Below are 8,310 nucleotides of genomic sequence, written 5' to 3' on the forward strand. Positions count from 1 at the left end.
AAAAAATGAAACATCATTACATTCTTTTTGTTCAATAAGGCCATAGGGAAGAAGAAATTTATAAGTCAAGCAAGAAATCGAAGAGAAGAGTTAATTGTCAAGGTTCTATGAGGTTCGATAGTTTATCATCAACAGTTGAAGACCGAAGAAGACGTTGTTTCTACTGAGCACTATGAGAGAGTCGAAGAAAGATACATTTGGTTGCTTTGTTAGTCCGCTTTCAATCTGGCACAAGATCTTTCTAGCACTGGTTTAACTCATCACACGTAATTAGTCCAGCTGTGTAGCAGATGTCCCTCTCATTTTTATCTCTCTCCTAGTCTTATCCAGCTGTAAAGCAGCGGACACATCTTACAATGTTTATCTAGCTGTATAGCGGATATCTCTTTATCTAGCAGTTGTGCAGATGTGTCTCCCCTTTTCTTCAGTCAGCTTTAGAGCTGACACCTTTAATTTCTCTGGCATTCTACTTACTTGGAGATAGGTTGAGAATATGTATGTCCTCATAGCTCTTTGGATACTTGTGACCAATTAGGAGTACAGGTTTTGTGGGTATATCTCTGGTAAGCCCTCCCGAGACTATAACTCGGCCACTAGGGCCACCTAGGGGTTTAAAGGCTTATTGCATACGCTAAATGCAATCGATGATGCCTGCGACAATGAGTTAGGATTTTATTTCGTAGTTTTGATTTGCTCGGGACTAGCAAATAATAAGTTTGGGGGTATTTGATAGACGCATTTATGTGTCTAATATCTCAATTGTATATAGTGTTAGTGCTCGATTTTGTACTTATTTGGTTATTTTATTTATTTGTAGGTGTTTTTGGAAAAATAAGGTTTTGCGGCGAAAATGGCTAAAAATGTGGCATTTGGACCTCCGTAGATAACGTACCAGAAGCGCCCCAGAAGTATGTTGGAGACACCCCGAAAGTACCCCGGAGGAACCCCGAAAAAGTGCGGAAAACATCCCAGAACTATTGCTAAAGGGACACCGGAACTGGATAGGGGGAGGTCATCTTCAAAGTTTCAAAACTGGATTTTGGCGGGAAAAAAGGAAGCAGCGTCAACAGTTTTGGATCAAGGATTTGAGCGACCTAGGAGGCGATTCATTGGTCAAATTTGGTACCCACGGACTCTACAAGACATAAGGGACCTGTTAGAAGCGATTAGACCCATCTAATTGGGCTGGATAAGTCAGAAAATCTACACAAAGTCAAGACAGTGCACACGGTCCCTGTTTAGGGTTTTGAATTGGTTTGAAAGATTTGGGAGAGATTCTTGCGTGGAATATACTTCAAAACAGTTGAGTCCAAGTCCTAGAAGATATTTGAGTCGAGAGAATATCTAAAAACAGCCTGGAACACAACAAGAAGAGGATTATTCTTCAAACAACCCGTAAAGAATAATGGAGATTTCCAAGGGGTTTGATCGAGTTTCAAGGTGATTCAAAGCCTATAAATAGTTGGGTTTAAGTCATAGAAGTTTTATGGAAACCCTTAGGAGAGAATTAGGACGCAGAGGAGCGAAGAAGAAGGATTAACAGCAATTCCCAACTGCTGCTGCTGCTGCCATTAGAGGACCTTGAAGAACACGAAGAACGGACTGCTTAGAGCAGTCTTATTTTCTGCAGCGTCAACAGCAGCAGTGGGGTGTCGTTATTTTACTGCAGCTTACTGGTATCGTTTCTTTCTGGACGTATTTTGTGGGTCACATAACCACTGTTTTATATTTTTCACTCTTTTAATCATATTTTGAGCATCAAGTATGTATTTTGAGAACATGATTATTATGAGTAGTGATTAGTAGTCATAACTTCAGGTCATTCTAGAAACATGTGTAGATACACTTTACACTCTTATCACGTGTCTTTAGTTGTTATCAGTGCTAGGATTGTGCCTTTGATAGCTAGATTGACATCTCCATTTTGCTGTGAGCTTCTACTGTCTTGCACATGTCACATTTCATGGAATCTGAGCTTATATTTTGGCCTAGAACTTTGTAGGTACGTTCTAAGCAAACCTTCACGAGACTTCACTCGTCCACTAGGGACACTTAGTGGTTTAAAAGGCTTAGTGAATACGCCACATGCATTCGAGAGACCAGCGAAAGTGGTATAGGTAGGATTTCCTTAGTTTTGTTTTACTTGAGGACAAGTAAAATTCAGGTTTGGGGGTATTTGATGAGTGCTAAAAAGTGCATATTTATATATATTTTTCTTGGCAATTAACTCATCTTTTGTGCCCTAATTCTCCATTTTAACCCATATTCTGTATTTTCATTGTTTTCAAGAATAAATATTTTTATTAATTAATTTTGCATTTTTAGGTACCAAATAAAGTTTGGATGAATTGCGGAGCGGAAAAGAGCAGAAAAGTGATGGAAGCCAAGAGGAATCACACAAGGAAGCCGCCAAGAATGTTGTGCACAAGACCAAAAGGCTAGAAGTGGGCTTGAAGAGGAAGAATTGTTCTTAAAGAAGATATGAGCTTGGCATACCCAAGGCCCAAAAACCCTCACCCAAATCCATTTCCTATATCCATACCCGTTTCCCTTTCTAGCCATCAGATTGGATCATCTCAGCATCCTACGGTCGCTTCATCGTCGTTCATCGAAGTCTGAAGCTCCTGTCAAACACTACATCACCTAACTCCATCTTGAGCCGTCAGTTTCGTTGTATCAGGCATCCAACGGTCGCTCAAGACCTGCTTCCATCTTGCCGTTAGATCCATTTCAGAAGTGACAATCCAACGCTCATCTTCGTTGTTCATCAAAATTTGCTGCACCCGCTCAACACCACAATACCTAACCCTACCCAAAACAGAACCAAACGCGCCCCAACCTAATTCCCATCGAGTTTCCTTCTTCTCCATCTCTTCTCCCTCACCCCCGATGCAGAACCCATTTCCACCACCTGCTCCACCACCACCTGCTCTGCCTCTGCCACCACCACCAACTCCGTCTGCACCTTCCATACCGCCACCACTCGAGCCATCATCACTTCTAATAACCAAGACCCTACCTTTCTAGCCACTTATATTATCATCTCCTAATCGTTTCATCTCACAGGAACCCTAGGTTAGGAGTTGATGAAATAGGTGAGGTTAGAGGATAAATCGAAGGGATGGGTAGCATCAGCAGACGAGAAGGAAGCATGGGTGAGAGCTATCAATCGTTTTCATAAATTAGGTAAGGATTTTTTGTAAAACCCTAATTTCATAATTTGGGGATAAATTGGGGAAATTGGATGTACGTCCAATTGGAAGCATGGGTCACGAATTAGGGTGGTTATCTGTGTGTTAGGTGAGGGAATTGTGAGTTTAATTGAACTTTTTAGCAAACCCTAATTTTGCTGATTTGGGGCAATTTTGGGGTTTCAACTGTATGTATGTATATGGGTCTTTGGATGTTGTTTAGGGCATGCCTGGACTAGCCAGTGCTTCACCCAAGAGGACTGGAATAGCCAGTGCCTCAAGAGTTAGTTTTTACTTTAAATGATGTTGTAAATTTCAATTGTTTTTATCCTATCCATGCTTTGATCTTGTTGTGCTTGAATTGTCTAGGATTGAATATCCTTATAGGTTGTTAAAACACTAAGCAAGCTTCTCTGCGGGTAGTTGCAGTGTGAGAGCCCCAACTATTACAAGGTTTAGAATTCATCTTAGTGCCTTTAGCCTCCTTTCTAGACCAACCCTTAGATGAACAGCCGGCTTTGAACCGCAACTGTCATCTAGTTATTCAGAAAGCCTAGAAGCTGACTGATAACTAACAAGGGACAAGAACATAGCTGGAGGACCTGCCTTTGTTTCTTTATCACTGCCCTTGGCTCACAGCCTTGGTTTGTTTATCTTTGTTTCAATGTTTCTTATTCACTGCCACTGAATTTCACTTTCTTTGTTCTCTGTCACTGTTACCTCATTGCTTTAGTTACTGCCTTGTTAATTTAGATAACTAGCTTAAAAACTTCAACTATACACCCTAGTCTCTGTGGTTCGACCCTGCCTTGCACACTCACTACAACAGACCCTGTGCACTTGCAGGTATCAGTTTGTGACTCTTTTAGAGAGCCACCACTAGTTCTGACTGGAATTGAAGGTTTAAAGAGCAAAACCGAATTTTTAAAGAAAAGCCTAGACAACTGTACACGCTTTGTTATCGTAAAATAACCCTGAAATATTTTATGGATTCTTACACGTGATTTTTTTCTATGATCTGTAAGGTCTCAAATGAGCCATTATTTGTCTAGTTCCGATTAGAATTGATGGTCTAAATGGCAAAACCGAATTTTTAAAGAAAATCTTATACAGTTAAACACGCTTTCTTATCGTAAAATCGGCCTGAAACATTTTATGGATTCTTACACGTGGTATTTTTCTATGATCTGTAAGGTCTCAAATGAGCCATTATTGGTCTAGTTCTGACTGGAATTGAAAGTCTAAAGAGCAAAACCTTTTTAAAGAAAAGCCTAGACACCTGTACACGCTTTGTTATCGTAAAATCGGCCTGAAATATTTTATGGATTCTTACACGTGATATTTTTCTATGATCTGTAAGGTCTCAAATGAGCCATTATTTGTCTAGTTCCGACTGGAATTGAAGGTCTAAAGGGCAAAACCAAATTTTCAAAGAAAAGCTTAGATAGCTGTACACGCTTTGATATCGTAAAATCGACCTGAAATATTTTATGGATTCTTGCATGTGATATTTTTCTATGATATGTAAGGTTTCAAATGAGCCATTATCTATCTAGTTCTGACTGGAATTGAAGGTCTAAAGAGCAAAACCGAATTTTTAAAGAAAAGCTTAGGCAGCTGTACTCGCTTTGTTATCGTAAAATCGGCCTGAAACATTTTATGGATTCTTGCATGTGATATTGTTCTATGATCTGTAAGGTTTCAAATGAGCCATTATCTGTCTAGTTCCGATTGGAATTAAAGGTCTATAGAGCAAAACCGAATTTTTAAAGAAAAGCCTAGACAGTTGTACACGCTTTTTTATCTTAAAATTGTTCTGAAATATTTTATGGATTCTTGCACGTGATATTGTTTTATGATATGTAAGGTTTCAAATGAGCCATTATCTGTCTTGTTCTGACTGGAATTGAAGGTCCACAGAGCAAAACCGAATTTTTAAAGAAAAGCCTAGGCAGCTGTACATGCTTTGTTATCGTAAAATCGGTGTAAAATATTTTATGGATACTTACACGTGATATTTTTCTATGATATGTAAGGTTTCAAATAAGCCATTATCTGTCTACATCTGACTGGAATTGAAGGTCTAAAGATCAAAACCAAATTTTTAAAGAAAAGCCTAGACAAGCTGTACATGCTTTGTTATCGTAAAATCGGCGTTAAGTATTTTATGGATACTTACACGTGATATTTTTCTATGATCTGTATGGTTTCAAATGAGACATTATCTTTCTAGTTCTGAATGGAATTGAAGGTCTAAAGAGCAAAACCGAATTTTTGAAGAAACGCCTAGGCAGCTGTACACGCTTTGTTATCGTAAAATCGTCCTGAAACATTTTATGGATTCTTACACGTGGTATTTTTCAATAATCTGTAAGGTCTCAAATGATCCATTATTTGTATAGTTCCGACTGTAATTGAAGGTCTAAAGGGCAAAACCGAATATTTAAAGAAAAGCTTAGGCAGCTGTACACGCTTTGTTATCGTAAAATCGGCCTGAAACATTTTATGGATTCCTACACGTGGTATTCTTCTATGATATGTAAGGTCTCAAATGAGCCATTATTTGTCTAGTTCTGACTAGAATTGAAGGTCTAAAGAGTATACCCGAATTCTTAAAGAAAAGCCTAGACAACTGTACACGCTTTGTTATCGTAAAATCGGCCTGAAACATTTTATGGATTCTTACACGTGATATTTTTCTATGATCATTAATGTCTCAAATGAGCCATTATTTGTCTAGTTTTGACTGGAATTGAAGGTTTAAAGAGCAAAACCGAATTTTTAAAGAAAACTTAAGACAGTTGTACATGCTTTGTTATCGTAAAATCGGCGTTAAATATTTTATGGATACTTACACGTGATATTTTTCTATGATTTGTAAGTTTTCAAATGAGACATTATCTGTCTAGTTCTGACTGGAATTGAAGGTCTAAAGAGCAAAACCGAATTTTTAAAGAAAAGCCATTATTTGTCTAGTTGTACACGCTTTGTTATCGTAAAATCGTCATGAAACATTTTATGGATTCTTACACGTGGTATTTTTCAATAATCAGTAAGGTCTCAAATGAGCCATTATTTGTATAGTTCCGACTGGAATTGAAGGTCTAAAGGGCAAAACCGAATTTTAAAGAAAAGCTTAGACAGTTGTACACGCTTTGTTATCGTAAAATCGGCCGGAAACATTTTATGGATTCCTACATGTGGTATTTTTCTATGATCTGTAAGGTCTCAAATGAGCCATTATTTGTCTAGTTCTGACTGGAATTGAAGGTCTAAAGAGTATAACCGAATTTTTAAAGAAAAGCCTAGACAGGTACACGCTTTGTTATCGTAAAATCGGCCTGAAAAATTTTATGGATTCTTACATGTGATATTTTTCTATAATATTTAAGGTCACAAATGAGCCATTATTTTTCTAGTTCTGACCGGAATTGAAGGTCTAAAGAGCAAAACCGAATTTTTAAAGAAAAGCCTAGACAATTGTACACGCTTTGTTATCGTAAAATCGGCCTGAAATATTTTATGGATTCTTACACGTGATATTTTTCTATGATCTGTATGGTTTCAGATAAGCCATTATTTGTCTAGTTCTGACTGGAATTGAAGGTCTAAAGAGCAAAACCGAATTTTTGAAGAAATGCCTAGACAGCTGGACACACTTTGTTATCGTAAAATCGGCCTGAAATATCATATGGATTCTTACACGTGATATTGTTTTATGATATGTAAGGTTTCAAATGATCCATTATCTGTCTAGTTCTGACTGGAATTGAAGGTCTAAAGAGGAAAACCGAATTTTTAAAGAAAAGCCTAGACAGCTGTACATGCTTTGTTATCGTAAAATCGTCCTAAATTATTTTATGGATTCTTACACGTGATATTTTTCTATGATCTGTAAGGTTTCAAATGAGCCATTATTTGTCTAGTTCCGACTGGAATTGAAGGTCTAAATAGCAAAACCGAATTTTTAAAGAAAAGCCTAGACAATTGTACACGCTTTTTTATCTTAAAATCGGCCTGAATTATTTTATGGATTCTTGCACGTGATATTTTTCTATGATATGTAAGGTTTCAAATGATCCATTATCTGTCTAGTTCTGACTGGAATTGAAGTTCTACAGAGCAAAACCGAATTTTTAAAGAAAAGCCTAGACAACTGTACACGCTTTGTTATCGTAAAATCGGCCTGAAATATTTTATGGATTCTTACACATGATATTTTTCTATGATCTGTAAGGTCTCAAAGGAGCCATTATTTGTCTAGTTCCGACTGGAATTGAAGGTCTAAAGGGCAAAACCGAATTTTTAAAGAAAAGCTTAGACAGTTGTACACGCTTTGTTATCGTAAAATCGACCTGAAATATTTTATGGATTCTTGCATGTGATATTGTTCTATGATCTGTAAGGTTTCAAATGAGCCATTATCTATCTAGTTCTGACTGGAATTGAAGGTCTAAAGAGCAAAACCGAATTTTTAAAGAAAAGCCTAGACAGCTGTACACGCTTTGTTATCGTAAAACGGCCTGAAATATTCTATGGATTCTTACACATGATATTTTTCTTTGATCTGTAAGTTCTCAAATGAGCCATTATTTGTCTAGTTCCGACTGGAATTGAATGTCTAAAGGGCAAAACCGAATTTTTAAAGAAAACTTAAGACAGTTGTACATGCTTTGTTATCGGAAAATCGGCGTTAAATATTTTATGGATACTTACACGTGATATTTTTCTATGATTTGTAAGTTTTCAAATGAGACATTATCTGTCTAGTTCTGACTGGAATTGAAGGTCTAAAGAGCAAAACCGAATTTTTAAAGAAAAGCCATTATTTGTCTAGTTGTACACGCTTTGTTATCGTAAAATCGTCACGAAACATTTTATGGATTCTTACACGTGGTATTTTTCAATAATCAGTAAGGTCTCAAATGAGCCATTATTTGTATAGTTCCGACTGGAATTGAAGGTCTAAAGGGCAAAACCGAATTTTTAAAGAAAAGCTTAGACAGTTGTACACGCTTTGTTATCGTAAAATCGGCCGGAAACATTTTATGGATTCCTACATGTGGTATTTTTCTATGATCTGTAAGGTCTCAAATGAGCCATTATTTGTCTAGTTCTG

The sequence above is a fragment of the Papaver somniferum genome, unplaced genomic scaffold, assembly GCF_003573695.1.
Source record: "Papaver somniferum cultivar HN1 unplaced genomic scaffold, ASM357369v1 unplaced-scaffold_114, whole genome shotgun sequence".
Lineage (NCBI taxonomy): Eukaryota > Viridiplantae > Streptophyta > Magnoliopsida > Ranunculales > Papaveraceae > Papaver > Papaver somniferum.